Genomic DNA, 15,933 nt, shown 5'->3' with positions numbered 1-15,933 from the left:
CTTGGAGTATTGTATACAGTTCTGGTCACTGCATTATAAGAAGGATATGGAAGCTTTGGAAAGGGTGCAGAGGAGACTTACTAGGATGTTGCCTGGTATGGAGGGTATATCTTACGAGGAAAGGCTGAGGGTCTTGAGGCTGTTTTTTGTTTGGGAGAAGAAGGTTGAGAGGTGATTCAACAGAGACATATAAGATAATCAGAGGGTTAGATAGGGTAGACAGGGAGAGCCTTTGTCCAAGAATGGAGACGGCGAGCACAAGGGGGCATAGCTTTAAATTGAGGGGTGGTAGATATAGGACAGATGTCAGAGGTAGTTTCTTTACTCAGAGTAGTAAAGGTATGGAATGCTTTGCCTGCAACGGTAGTAGATTTGCCAACTTTAAGTACATTTAAGTTGTCATTGGACAAGCATATGGACGTACATGGAATAGTTTAGGTTAGATGGGCTTCAGATTGGTATGACAGGTCAGCGTAACATCGAGGGCCAAAGGGCCTGTACTGCGCTGTAATGTTCTATGTTCTATGGGCAATTTAGCATAGCCAATTCACCTAACCTGGACATCTTTGGACTGTGGGAAGAAACTGGAGCACTCGGAGGAAACCCACGCAGACATAGGGAAAATGTGCAAACTTCACCCAGACAGTTGCCTGAGACTGGAATCAAACCTGGGACCTGGTGCTGTGCGGCAGCAGTGCTAACCACTGAGCCACCGTGCTGCCTGTGATCTGTTTGTTTTTCAAATTCCTCATTCCCATTACCACCCAGTTGTGATTTCCCTGCCTGACAATAAGTTATTTACCTCCAGCATTAAAATATTCAATGACCTGCCTCCACCACTTTCTGAAGTAGAGTGTTCTAAACTCTCACAACCCTTTGAGAGAAAAAAAATTCTCATCTCCTAAAAGAGTAACTCTCATTTTTAAACAGTGCCCCCTAGTTCTGGACTCCTGATGAAGGAAATATCCTGTCCATACCTGCCTTGTCAAGACTGTTCAAGACCTTCTGTACCACAAGAACCCTGCAATCATTGACATTCTAATGCTTTGTTTTAGGCAGCAGAGAACTGAGATGGAGGAATTGTTTTACTCAGAGAGGGGTGGATCTTTGGAATTCTCTACCCTAGCAAACTGTGCGGTTTCAGACACTGAGTATGTTCAAGACAGAGAATGATAGATTTCTGGATGTCAAGTTATTAAGGGAAATGGGAAAGCATGGGAAAATTATGTTGGATCAGCCACCAAGTTGAATAGTGGAGCAGATGCAATGGGCCAAATGGCCACCTACTCTTCCTATGTACCTATATAAAAAAATCATTAAGGGTGGTCAGGAGGTATTTAGCATGCTTGCCTTCAATGTTCAGACCATTGAGTATAGGAGTTGGGATGTTATGTTGAAGTTGTACAGGACGTTGGTGGGGTTTCTTCTGGAGTACCTGTCCAGTTCTGCTCTCCCTGTGAAAGGAAGGATATTATTAAGCTGGAGAGGGTTCAGAAAAGATTTACCAGGATGTTGCCAGGAATAGAGAGTTCGAGTTATAAGGAGAGGCTAAGAACTTTTTCACTGGAGCAAAAGAGGTTGAGGGGTGACCTTGAGAGGTTTATAAAATCATGAGGGGCATAGATAAGGTGAATGGCAGGTATCTTTTCCCTAGGGTGGGGGATTTGAAAATGAGGTGGCATATTTATCAGGTGAGGGGAGAAAGATTTTTAAAAACACAAGATGGACAACTTTTTTCCACAGAAACCAGTGGTACACACTAGGTATATTAATACCTATAATATCCTGTCAACATGGAGTTTCACTTGAAATGGCTGTAAGGAGTCACATTGTGATTCTCAGTTCTCAAACTGTTCGTGTGTGGAATGATCTTCCAGAGGAAGTGATGGATGTGAGTACTGTTACAACTTTTAAATGACATTTGGATAAGTTAATGAATAAGAAATGTTTGGAGAGATATGGGCCAAGTGCAGGCAGGTGGGACTAGTTTAGTTTTGGATTATGGTCGACATGGACTTGTTGGATTGAAGGTTTTTTTCCGTGCTTTGTGACTCTGACTTTAAGATACGATTATCGTTACATGGTACTTACATGTATATTCTTTATCATCTTGTGTTTCCAGTTGGAATAAACTAAGGCAACTGACTGGTTTATATTTCATTTAATCTCCATCTCAATGAATCACTGTCATAGGTTTCTGGTGCAAATTTACAGTTCACAGCTTGAGATTAAGTGCAGGATCTTTCCTTTCTCCAGTAAGATGATATAAATATTCAAACTGAGGGGAAATGAAAAACTCATGACTTATTGAGTATAAGGTCATATGTATCAGAGAAGGTATTTATGCCACGTGTTGAAAATATAATTTGTAAGCAAATTTATACTTTTAAGATATGACACCGATAAAGATATGAAAAATATTTTACCAATTCCCAGGCTACACACGAGGTATAATAATACCTATAATATCCTGTCAATATGGATTTTCACTTGAAACAGCTGTAAGGAGTCACATTGTGACTCTCAGTTCTGACACTGGTTGCTATGCTGTTTCTCATGCCTGAGGGAAAGGGTCATTTGGTCTCCAGCACAAAATGTTTCACCACAGTGTGACAGATACTGAAGCATGAGCATTGAATCCATGCAGTTGTACTGAATTCAATCACGTAAACTAATTTGTGTAACATGCTTTGAACAACGATGACACATTGCTGCATCAGAATTGTAAATAAGACTATAGGACCATCAGATACAGGTGCAGAATTAAGCCATTTGGCCCATCAGGCCTGCTCTGCCATTCCATCATGGCTGATATGTTTTTCAAACTCATTCTACTGCCTTCGCCCCGTAACCTTTGACCTCCTTGCTACTGACAAACCTTTCTTTCTCTGTCTGAATACACTCAATGGCTTGGCCGCCACAGCCCTCTGTTGTGATGAGTTCTACAGATTAACACACTCTGACTGTCAAAACTACTCCTCATCTCAGTTCTAAAGGGTCATCCCTTCATTGTAAAGCTGTGTTCCCAGGTCCTAGTCTCTCCTGCTCGTGAAAACATCTCCACATCCACTTCACCAAGGCCTCTCAGTATTCTGAGAGTTTCAATCAGGTCCACCTCATCTTCCTAAACCCCACTGGGTACAGACTCCAAGTCCTCAATGGCTCTTCATATGACAAAACCTTAATTTCCAGGATAATTCTCGTAAACCTCCTCTTGACCCTCTCCAATACCAACATGTCCTTCTTTGGATACAGGGTCTAAAATTACTCACATTTCAAATGTGGTATGACTAAAACTTTATACAGCCTTGCTCTTGTGTCCTCTTGAAATGAATGTTAACATTGCATTTGCCTTCTTAAGTGCCAAGTGAACCTGTATGTTAACCTTAAGAGAACAAGGACTCCCAAGTCCTTTTCTGCTTCAGTTTTCTGAAACATGTCCCCATGTAGAAAATAGTCTATGCCTTGATTGTTCCTACTAAAGTGCACTTTCCCATGTTTATTCCATTGCCATTTATTTGCCCTGCCTGTTCATCTGTCAAAGTCCAGCACCTATCTTTGTGTCATTTGCAAACTTAGCAACAATGCCATCCCTAGTCTCTGACTTATGCCAGTCAACCAATCCTCTATCCATGTCAGTACCTTGGCCCTATCACCATGGTCTCTTATCTTATTTAGCAGCCTTTAGTCAAAGGCCTTCTGGAAATCCAAATAAATCACGACTACTGGCTTTCCTTTGTCTAACTTGCTTGTTACCTCTTCAAAAAATTCTCAGATTTGTCAGGCATGAACTCCTGTTGATGAATTTACCATGCACTTTCAAGAACTCTGCGGTCTCAGTCTTAATAATAGACTCCAAAATCTTACCAATGATGGAGGTCAGGCTAACCAGCCTATAGCACCATGTGTTCTTCCCCCTTCCCTTCAAAAACAAGGATGTCACATTAGCCAATTTCTAGTCCTCTGGAACTTTCCCAGACTCCTGTGATTCCTGAAAGAGCACCACCAAAGCCTCTACAATCCCTTCAGCTATCTCCTTCAGAACCCTTGCCCTGATCCCCTTGCAGACACGTCTCTGTGATATCCACAACTTCATATCCACCAATTTCAGTCTGTGTTACAAGCTCATTTACCTTGTTTCACATACTGCTTGTGTTTCAGTATAACACCCTTCCTCCTGAATTGACTGTCTCCTTTCTCAGAGTTGACCATTACGAGTCAACCATAGAGTACTGGACTGCAGTCAAGTGTAGATCAGACTGGATAGAGATGGCAAGTTTCCTTCTGAGAAAGGCATTGGGGAACTAGACATGTTTTTGAAACAATTCATTATATCTTGTATCAGCTATAAAAGATCTATTTACTGAATTCAATTTCTCAACTTATTAATGCAGAATTTGAATTTTTGTTCATTGTACGCTTACCAAACTTGATCATGCTTTTTATTCAGAGCATTTGTCTGAAATGAAACTGTAACAGGTGAAAAAAAAATGGTTACTCTGCAAAGGTTTTAACATTCACAGCTCCTCTGACTATACCTGTAAAACCTGTTGCTAAATCAGTAATACAACATATATGTTTTTTTTAAACTAGACTGGGCATCCAGATCTTTTTGACAAATTACAGGAATTGCATCTTTTTGTTTACTTCAGAAGAGGGCTGGTTGTGCTCTGTCTCAGCTTCTTGTTTCACAACTGTTACAATAACGCTTTACAGAACATAATGCAACAATTAAGATGAATTCTCATTTAAAACAGGCCTCTGGTCAGTCTATTATATATTATATCCTAGCAATAAGTGGATTTTCCAAAACGTCACATTGTAATAGGCACTGGGTGAGTATATCAGGGGCCTGTTCTTGACTGCAATGCATGAGTTGGAACTGTCAGCAAGAGTGAGATTTTAATTCTCCCAAAACTGATATAGAAATACAGCTTAATCCTCACTCATTGATAAAATTGGGTCCTGGGTTATCTCAGCACAGCATATCCTATCTGAAAATCTTGCAAACCTCAGCTTACTTTAATGTTTTCCAAAGCTAAGGTTTTGAAGTTCATACTTGTGGTTTTTCTCCATCAATCCTAAAATAATCTCCATTCATAAAGGTAGCAACTTTTCTGTTTATGTTTATAGATAGACTACACACAAACACAATGGGAACAATTTAACCATGAATATGACTAACTTAAATGCTTCCTACATTATAATGTTGAGTACACTTCAAAAATACTTAAGGTGAAAAGCATTTAAGTTTGAAGTATCTGGTAAACACCACAATATAATTGCAAATCTTTATTCAATGAAATTGTAACTTACTGTCAGTACAGCCTATTAGAATTAGATGTGGTGATTTTGGAAGGACTTGATGGAATGTAAAAGTGAACAGGTTTAGACAGGATCGTATGCCTCATTTTTGCATGACATTCTAGAATTTATGTTAAACAGGAAATCTAAAAAATGGAAATGTTTGTTTTCCCAGTGGAAGTTCTTCTTTCCGTTTCAAGAAGCTTTGTTAAATATTTCAGTAACTAGATATACAGTAAAAGACTTTGATAATTGAAATGTCCAGTTTTTGTTTAAGCTTTTTGAAGCTTCATTCTCCAGGTGGAAATCACATTTTGTTTTCTCAGATTGTCAACATGAGAGAAAACAATCGAAGGATTTAGATGAAGGGAATATTGCTGAAGCAGTTTCGATTGAATCCATAGAAGAGTCCCTTGGCCATCTGGATTCATACATTTTCTGCAAAATTTATTCAAATAACTGAAACCTCCTTAGGTCAGAAAATTATGATACATATGCAAAATTCAATCTTGCTGTTGAACATTTGAATCTTGCATTTGCAATACAAGAGCTTAACTCAGTAAATGATTTTGGAGTCTTCAGAGTCTACTTGGTCTTAAGTGGGGAGTTGCACAGGCGCTGAAAGCATCTAAGCATTGAGTATCAAATAAAATGAATTACTTCATTTATGAGGCAGAGTGTCATACAGCACAGAAAGAGGCCCTTTGGCCTGATTTGTCTGTGCTGACCGGGTTTCCGAAATGGAACTAGTCCCATTTGCCTGTGTTTACCTTTCTACCAATGTACCAGTCTTCAATGTTATAGTTCTACCAGCCTCAACCACTTCCTTTAGCAGTTCATTTCATACATGCACCATGCTGTGTGTGAAAAGTTTGCTCCTCAGGTCCAATTTAAATCTTTCCCCTCTCACCTTAAACCTATGCCCTCTAGTTTTGGATCCTTCTATCCTGGGGTAAAGACCTTGGCTATTCATCTTATCTGTGCCCTTCATGATTTTAGAAACTGCTATAAGGTTATATCTCAGCCTCCTGTGCCCCAGCCTCTCCAGCCTCTCCTCATTACTTAAGTTCATAACTTCCACTCTTGGTAACATCCTTCTGAAATGTTTTTACACCTTTTCCAGTTTAATAACATCCTTCCTATAGCGTGGTGACCAGAATTGTACACAGTACTCCAAATGTGGCCTTACCAATGTCTTGTACAGCTGTAACATGACATTTCAACTCCAGTACACAATACTCTGATGATCAAGGTGAGCATGTCAAATGTCTTCTTCACCACCCTATCTACCTGTGACATCAACTTCAAAGTACCTGCACCCCTAGGTCTCTCTGCTTGACAACACTCCACAGGGCCCTACCATTAACTGTGTAGTCCTGCCCTAGTTTGTCTTATCAAATTGTAACACCTCGCATTTATTTGGATTAAACTCCATCTGTCTTTCCTCCACTATTGGCTCATTTGATCAATATCCCTTTTCTACTCTTAGGTAACCTTCTCCACTGTCCACTATATCAACAATTTTGTTATCATCTGTAAAATTACCAACCATGTCTCCTATTTTCTTATCCAAACCGTTTATATAAATGACAAACAACAGTGGACCTAGCAACAATCCTTGCAGCACACCAGTCTGCTCACAGCCTCCAGTCTGAACAACAATTTCATTTTATGCAAAGAGCTTTGATGAAATGCAAGCCCTTTGCCTTTTTTGTTTTATAGCGATTACAGTACAAAGTAATTTTGTTTCCCTATCCATTTAGAGTAAAATAAATTCCTTGGTCTTTTGGATATTTTTCTGCTTTATTTTTTGCATTTTTAATGATGTGAGAAAACTGTGGCATGCCTTTATTAAGTAATAGCCATTGACTCATAGCCACAAGTATTAGAGTTATAAATTGTGATTACCAGGAATATCAATTAGAAAACAAAATTGGCATCCCTTTGTAGTAGATATTTTGAAAGCTATTACATATCAATAAAAAGCCGTAAAATTTTATTACCGGGATATAAATGTGAGCTGACCAGATGTCCCAGTTTGCCTTCACTGTCTCTCCCACATTTGTTGTTGTTTCTGTCCTAGAATTGCAGTAAATTCCTCCACAAAGGATTGGTGCCACAGTTGTTCATTCTAATCAGCAGTAATGAATATTTTAAAAATTAACAAAAATAGTTGGCTCCACTTTTCCTATGGACTTTGATCCTCTTCCCAGTCTGGTTTTCAATTAATGTGATAAGGTTTGTATTCTGAATACATTTGCTTAATTAGTTTTTCAACAAATTGGAACAGCCACAGAATGGGAAGAAATATAAAGCTCTTATTTAGAGTGCACTTTTTACAACCTTCGGACTTCTTGGTGCACCTATTTGGATAATGTTGGCTGAGAGATAAATATTGATCAAGGTATAAAATAGAACTTTCTTCCTATTTTTCAAAACAAAACTGAGATCTTTCATGTCCACCTGAGAGAGCTTTTGCTTTGATGTCTGATCCATAAGATGGAACTCATTGTAGAGCAGCAGTCTTTGAGTACTGCACCAAAAGTTTAACCTGCATTAAATATTAAATGATTAAATCTAGCATATGTCAAGTAAGATATAATAACTGACACACTGCTGATGTGATGCAGCCAGTATAGTAAAAATCGCCCTTTTAACATCTATATCTACATGTATCTCTGTTACATAGAAGCATTGAAAGTAGGAGCAGATGAAGGCCATTTTGTCCTATTTAATGTGATCATGGCTGATCATCCAACTCAGTATCCTGTTCCTGCTTTCTCCCCATACCCTTTGTTCCCTTTAGCCCTAAGAACTATATCTAACTCCTTCTTGAAAATATTCAATGTTTTGACCCCAATCACCTTCTGTGGTAGAGAATTCCACAAGCTGACCACCCTCTGGGGGAAGAAATTTCCATTTCCTCATTATTTACATTGATAATCTGTACTCATGGAAACTCACCATGGTTGGTTATCTGAATATGCCACCATTCAGAGCTGCATCCTTTTGTGAGTATTTGCTGCTGTCAACATGATGTGTAATTGTCACTGTTGTACTGAGGATATGTCATGACTATCATGCCGTGATGCTTATTTCAGCTCCCAGAACATGAAGACGAGATATGGGTCCTGTAGTACTGAAGAATACTATAAAGTTTCATTACAGCACAAAGTGTCTATAAATTATACATTACAATTATAGGCAAAGATGTGTCTGAACTCAAGCTAAGCAATTTATAGCATGTTTACCTCAGCACATCATGCTGCAAGGAAACTGAGCTCAGTAAGATGGAGATTGTGAAGTTTGTATTATTATTTCGCATGCCATAATACTCTGATGATATCATGAGCATGTCCCTGAAAGGTATATCACATACAACAGAAGAACTGGAACCCTTTGAGATCACAATATGGTTGAACAGGATTGTGTATTTGCATTTACATTCTTTGACATTGTCTTCTGTTGTCAGGTTAACCTTAAAGCTCTTGGGTAACATAACAGACCTGAGGCAAGCCTTCAAGCCTCTTTAGGTTGCCTGAGATCCAAGATAAAGATGTGCCATGTCCTCATAGAAAATTGACCAAGGATGGTGATGCTGCTGTAGTACTTCATGCAAAAGAACACCTTCAGTGACAAACATAGACTTTCATGTCTGTAAGGACTTTGGCTTGACCATGAGCATCAGGAAGTCAAAAGTCATGGTCCAGGATGTTGCCATAATGTCATGTAGCAGTATTAACTGGAGGGTTTTGGGTTACACAATCATCAGAAACCTGTCACTTGATGCTAAATTCAGCTCAAGCATCACATATGCTAAAACTGTTATGCCCAAGCTTGGAGAATATGGAGCAACAGATACCTGACTGAGAATAGCGAGAGGTGGTGGCAGAGTAATACTGTCACTGGACTAGTAACCAAGACTGATAACCATGGTTGCTAATCCAGAACTCCAGTCTCATGTTCTGAGGATGTGCACCAAATTCCAATATGGCAAATGGTGAAATTTGAACTCACCTCAAAAAGATGGAGCTTAAAGCCAAGCTATTGGTAATAATGCAAGTTTTCAATTGTTGGAAAATCCCAAATAAAAGCAAAATACTGCGGATGCTGCAACTGAAGCAAACACAGAAAATACTGGTAAACCCAGCAGATCTACTAGCATCTGAGGAGAGAGAGAAATTGAATTAGTGTTTCGAATCCAATATGACATTGTTATGCCCTATACAATCATGTCCCCTCTCACTTTCCTCTGCTCAAGAAAAACAACCTTCATCTATCCAATTTCTCTCCATGACTGAACTCTCCAGTCCTGCAAAAGCTGTGTCAGTCTTATGCTTTGCATTCCTTGGCAGGCTGTGGTTATGATTCGAGGGGTCCTGGAGTGTGAGAATTCCATCAGCATACCCTCATTGACATTCTGTATGATGAACTAGATACTGGGTCACAACCATTCAAGTCAATACCGTTGCTACAAGGACATATACAAGTGAAATATGAAGATGGCAGACATTGTCACAAACAATTGGGAGATAGTTGCTGATGGCTATGACTAGAAGGACGTTGAAATAGATGTGGAGAAATGAAAAGCACAGTTCACCAAGAGTATCAAAGGAAAACACAGGTCCATGAAATATGGACCTTCTCAGCCCAATGTCTCCCTCTGCAACAAATGTGGCAGAGACTCATGCTAGAGTGAGACTTCTGAACCACATTGGTCACTAGAGCACACACCATCAGATGTGATGGGAAAGTCCTGCTGGATAGTCCTGAAACCATGTTTCTCTTCTAACACCAGTAGTAAGTTCTTGTGAGAACTTTCAATATCTTCCCAGTGTAATGTTACTAATTCATTGTTCATCAGATATCTATCAACTATATACGTTAGTTTGTTTAAAGCAACACAACACACTGTACATTACGAAGCAGACATTACATCAAGAAAACAGATTTCTACATAACAGCTTGCAGACTCACATCAGACTAACTGCCAGGCAAAGTCACAACATTGTATCCACACAATGTCTGGAGTCCTTAAAGTCAAATTGACAAAACGCAAGGCACACATATATCAGCCAGAAGCCTGCCAATTAGAAATCCTTGCTTCAAATCACATCATGAGTAGATTGCATAATACTTTTCAACACTGAGTTCTTCAGAGTATCTTCTATCATCCCCACAAAAAAACAAAATATTGGCTTTCACTCCCCTGTAATTGGAAGATATAGGAGATACATTATATGTAGTTTTGATAATCTGTAAGAATCAAAAATTATAATTTTGCTAACTTGGCAACCCATTTAATTTGGAATTTTTGAAAATGACTTTTTGTTTTCGTCCACAAGGACTGTCAGGTTAAGGTAATAGTATCATTTTGTACAATGAAGAATATTATCACACACAGATTATAGAACTTATTCATAATGTGATTCCCCACTCATTTAACAAAGGAATACATTTATTTATGAGACTGGTGTCGACCTTACTGCTGGAATACTGGGGACAGGGGTCACAGAAACACGTTAGTGTTCATCCATGAGCATCAACTGTGCTGTCTTCAAATTCAGTGCAAATGTCAAAAGTCAGCCATAATGAGTAGAAGATGTGAAACAAAGCTCTCTCACCTCTCTTCACCCCTGGAAGAAAGCTGTGACCATGTCCAGGATGAATCATTCCAGTTTCCATGTCAGCCCTCCCGAAAGCTTCTTGAAGTGAGATTGATAAATAGGTCAAAGAATGGAAGGATTGGTGTACTCGGTCCACACTCGCCTCACATACAGGCCTCCCCACCAACAGCTACCTGTGACTGTTCTCTTATTAATTTGAATTGCCCAGCCACATCTCACCAAATACTTACTTACAGACTTTTATAAAGCAAACTCTAGATGTTGAGCTATGTAGTTATGCAAGAAAACATGCAACAAAATGTTTTTTTCTGTCTTTAATTAATAATTTGTCAGATTTATGAAGGCAGCGTAAAATTACATGACATTGCAGACAAAGCATCTCTAATAATTAATGCCAGAAGGTAAAGTAACAGTTTTTAAAGCAATAAAGTAGTAACTAATAAAGATAATTGCCATTTAACCATTGAATTTGCTTTTCTTCCTGCTCTTAAATCAAAATGATCAACTCCCATCTTAGTTTTTCAAAGGTAAAGAGATATCTTTAAATATTTTCAGGTTAAATGAGTTAGCATAACCAATAAAACAAAATGCTTTGTCACTGCTTAACTGTCAGTGATGAGCTATTATCACACTTAATTTAAGAAAATGAACTTGAGAATATGAAATAATGAGCAGTGCTTGACAACTGTTGGATTTACATTGCTGATGAATGCCTGCAGGGAACTGTTCACGATAAGGTTGCTGTCATTTTGAAAACATCCTCTTAAGACTCCTCAATTGTTAATGTAATCAGTATATACACCAAGAAGTAAACTTATCTCACTAGTATCAGGTTTCACCAAGCACACAGAGCCTGTCCAAGGGGGCCATTTTACTATCAGGGTTAACTTGAGATGTGGGAACATTTAACGCTTTTTGTAATGCAATATGCTGATGATTATGCATGGCCAACAGTTAAGTTGCTTGTTATTACAGGGGATTACTCAGAAGGGTTGACGACACAGTGAGTTATATAAATTTAAGATAAGTTAAAGACGTGTCTGCGCATAATTCTATGAAGTATATGTTATGTGCAGGCACAGCACTATGAAGAATTGCCTGTGCTGAATGCTGCACTCATAAGTAAAATGTGAGACAGTACATTTATCCCAAATGGGGGCAGGTACAACAAATAGCTCTGCCAATGGTAATACTTGTTTCCTGTTCTGATGGCCAGTATTTTTAGTCAGGAGGGAGGAAGCCAGAACCTGTGAACCACCTTTAAACAATAGTCTCATTGATTTTGTTAACAAGCCTTATGACTGCATGGCAAAGGTCAGTTTGGAATTTTCACGGGGGCACATAAGTTACATGATGGATCAGGAACAGGCCAAGGGGAAGTTAAAGGCAGCAACACAACCAGGAGCCCCTTTTGACTGCATTATTCAAACAGCTGGACTCATTAAATATTGCACGGTGATGACATCACTCAGTCAATGAAGTTATTGTCTCAGAAGACCCAGTGGCCTGTATGTGCCTGGTCAGGGAAGAGATCCCTACTATCACTGTATTCTAACAGATGAAAGGCTTAACAGACAATCAATTTTTCAATGTATAATTTCAGTTACATCACACTGCAAATTTTTGCTATAAATTCTGTGTTACGATCGAGCCCTCCACAATCACCTGATGAAGGAGTGTCGCTCCGAAAGCTAGTGTGCTTCCAATTAAACCTGTTGGACTATAACCTGGTGTTGTGTGATTTTTAACTTTGTACACCCCAGTCCAACACCGGCATCTCCAAATCATGACTCCTAACATTAACAGGCCATTAGATGGTATGGGAGGAGGGTGAATCTAGCAGTAAATGCGATCAAAACTGTCTGAAATAAGGAAAAACTGAACGTGGGATTAAGTTATTCAGATGTAACGATCAGTAGAATGTCTTTTCTGGAAGGAAAGTCTGATGTTCTCAGCTGGTCTGGTTTATCTGTGTCTCCAGATCCCCAAAAATGTGGCCGACTCTTTAATGTCCTCTGAAATAACCTAAAAGGTTGCCATCATCTTACCAGACTACCGGACTGCTCTCTCATTAGAGAGAGAGAGAGAGAGAGAGAGATGACTGGTAGTGGTTGACTAAATGGACAGAAGCATCTACAGCGGGCAAATCATTGAGGGTGAGGTCAAGTACAGTCTTCCTTCTTGTTGTGTCACAAAACCTCAGGCGAGGGGAGAGGTTGAGAAGAAGTGATCTTCATGATAACCTCAGCCAGTGGAGGAATTGAATCCATGCCATTGGCATCACTCTGCCAGCTGTCCAACCAACTGAACTCAACAGACATCTCATAGCCTAGAACTGAATTAGCTACTCAGTAAATTTAACCATTATAAAGTCTGATGAAAGGAATGAAACTGGACTGACCATCTGGCATCAACCAAGACACTGGACATGTAAGGACACATTCAACCCTGTAAACTCCTTCTTACTAAGTGGGGGCTTGCGTTGAAGTTGGGCAAGCTAGTCATACTCATGAAAGCATACCTTGCAGACAACTTCCCAGATATCACCATCACCATCCCACAACTGGACAGAACTACCAGTGATATACAGTCAGGACTGAGTTGCCTGGGAGTCTTCAACAGTGACTCCACACCCCATGAAGTCTCATGACATCAAGTACAACTTGCCCAAACCCCTCAGTGATGAATCAGTTCTATTTTATGTCAAGCAACACTTGGAGGATACACTAGAAGTGGTGAGGGCACAGTATGCACTCTGGGTGGGGTAGTTCTACATCCATCACCCAAGTGTACCAAGTGTCACTATTGACCTAGCCGAGTCCTAAAGGATATAACTGGTAGGCTCAGACTGCAGTGGGTAGCGAGGGAACCAACAAGAGGGAAAATTGTACTCGACCTCATTCTCAACATGCAGGATCTGTTGGAGCGATCGCTGCACAGGCCTTGTGGAGATAAAGTCCCATTTTCACATTAAGGATATTCTTTATTTACTTGCATAGCACAATCACCGTGTGAAATGGGACAGATTTTGAAAAAATTTAGCAATTCCAGACTCAGCATTGATGGGGTGCTCTCTGCAATCTGGAAACTCGAAAACAATCTGTAACTTCATGGTTTGGGATATTCCCCACTCTACCATTACCATCAAGCTGAGAGATCAATCCTGGTTCAATGAAGAGTGCAGAAAGGCACACCAAGTGCAGCACCAAGCATAACAAAAAAAATGTGTTAACCTGGTGAAGTTACATACAGGAGAAAGTAAGGACTGCAGATGCTGGAGATCAGAGCTGAAAATGTGTTGCTGGAAAAGCGCAGCAGGTCAGGCAGCATCCAAGGAGCAGGAGAATCAACGTTTCGGGCATGAGCTCTTCTCAGGAACATACATACAGGGCAACTTGTATGCCAAATAGAATAAACCGCAAGTGGTAGTGCAAAGTGATTCTGCAACCATCAGATCAGATCTCAGCTCAGTAACCTGCCATATCCAGTTGTGAGTGGTGTTGAACAACTAAACCACTCATTGGAGGAGGATCATGCATAAATATCCCCATCCTTGATGATGGAATAGCCCAAGACATCATTGTAAAGGATAAGGCGGAAGCATTTGCAAGCATCTTCAGTTAGAAGTGTTGGGTCTGTTGACATTCTTGATCTCCTCCTGAGGTCCCCAGCATCATGGATGCTGACCTATAATTAGATTTACTCCATGTAATATCAAGAAATTTGTGAAGTTGCAGGATATCGCAAAGGGATATTTTGTCCCTGACAAAATCCCAACACCACGGCCTCAAAATCATTGTCGTCTTGAACATCTTTATCCCTGGTTTATTCCAAGGAGGAGCTAGTTAGTATCTCTCAGGTAGCAACACAACACCTTGAAGGTCATTGACATCCTGTTTTCTAAATCAGGGCAACTGGGACATGCAATTTCGAATAGATGGAGTCTCACTGTTACAAAGGGTAGTAAGATTCTCATCTATCTCTGAATCCCCAGAAGTGCAGGCCATTATGTGGCTGTAAAGTTCTCCAGTTGGAAGGGCTCTCTCTGGCAGAATACAAAATTGTTATTGTGCAGAAGTAGGTCACTCAGCCCTTCATGTCTGCACTGACTCTTCATTGACCATTATGGCAGTTCTATTCTCTTGCCTTTCCACCTTCTCCTATCCTTTCCCTTTTGAGGGAACATATCTTGGTTGACAAGAACCCCCATCTCCTCTTTTGAAGGTGGCTCATTGTTCAGCCACAGTTTTCCCAATAACCTTTTCTTCCAGTCTATATGGCCTTTTCCATTCTAGTGTCATTGAAGTTGGCTCTCTCCCAATTAATTTTTCTTACTTTGGATTGTATAATGATCACTGTCATCTAAATGTTCCAAGAATCCAGTCCAACAGCGCATCCTTTCCAATTGAACTGGACACATACTGCCATGGAAGGTTTTCCTGAAAATAATAGAGAAACATTTGCTCTTGTGCACTCTTAACTCCATCGCTGTCCCAGTCTAGTTAAAGTTCTCAATTATGACCACTCCATAATGTTAACATCGCTCCATATTTTACTTTAGATTCATTCCTCCATAGTCTTTCCACTAGTTGGTGGTGTACAGACTACATTGAGGAAAGTGAGTGCAACAAGAGCTTCTTGTATATGTACATCCTGGCATATGCCATGACACCTTCATCCTCCAGCAGTCCAGGTTACCCACAGTTCTTCATGTAACCTTGCCCAAGTTATGTGGATGGATTCCAGTGGACAAGGAATATCTCTTGAAGAAATGGTTATTCATCCTATTGCCATGACTCTGAGTTGGAAGCGCCAGGATTCTGTAACCAAAGCCATCTGTTCACAAGGACGACTATCAGATAGGTCATTGGCTGCATACTGTTCGGAGGGAGCCCTGCAATGCACACCTGTAAAGATCTAATTCATGTGATGATATCCTCTGCTCTCTGCATTGTGTCCCACCAGAGAGGAATGGACTTCGAAGAAAGTGATGTGTCAAACC

The sequence above is a fragment of the Chiloscyllium plagiosum genome, chromosome 6 (assembly GCF_004010195.1).
Source record: "Chiloscyllium plagiosum isolate BGI_BamShark_2017 chromosome 6, ASM401019v2, whole genome shotgun sequence".
Lineage (NCBI taxonomy): Eukaryota > Metazoa > Chordata > Chondrichthyes > Orectolobiformes > Hemiscylliidae > Chiloscyllium > Chiloscyllium plagiosum.
This window is presented reverse-complemented; position numbering follows the sequence as displayed.